The sequence below is a fragment of the Rhagoletis zephyria genome, unplaced genomic scaffold, assembly GCF_001687245.7.
Source record: "Rhagoletis zephyria isolate East Lansing unplaced genomic scaffold, Rhagoletis_zephyria_1.1 Rzeph_scaffold_01183, whole genome shotgun sequence".
In the NCBI taxonomy this organism is placed as follows: Eukaryota; Metazoa; Arthropoda; class Insecta; order Diptera; family Tephritidae; genus Rhagoletis; species Rhagoletis zephyria.
Genome location: NW_016158267.1, coordinates 89,869 through 90,129, shown reverse-complemented (window position 1 = coordinate 90,129; position 261 = coordinate 89,869).

The window sequence follows — 261 nt, the reverse complement described above, 5'->3', positions numbered from 1 at the left end:
TTGGATCAATTTGCCGCATAACTTTTGAATTATAGGTGTTTAAATAAAAAATAATAATGAAAACAAGTGAAATTTTTATGTAATTTTTAAGAGGTAAAAATTAATTATGCCATAACTTTTGAAGCACACCATATACTGATTTGAAATTGTATGTGCAATTAGTACTTATGTGTACACTTCAAATGTAGTAGGTAAGAAAAGTGTGCATTAAAAAATAACGAAATGGCAAGTAACTCAAAGTCTGTAATTCCACATTTCACA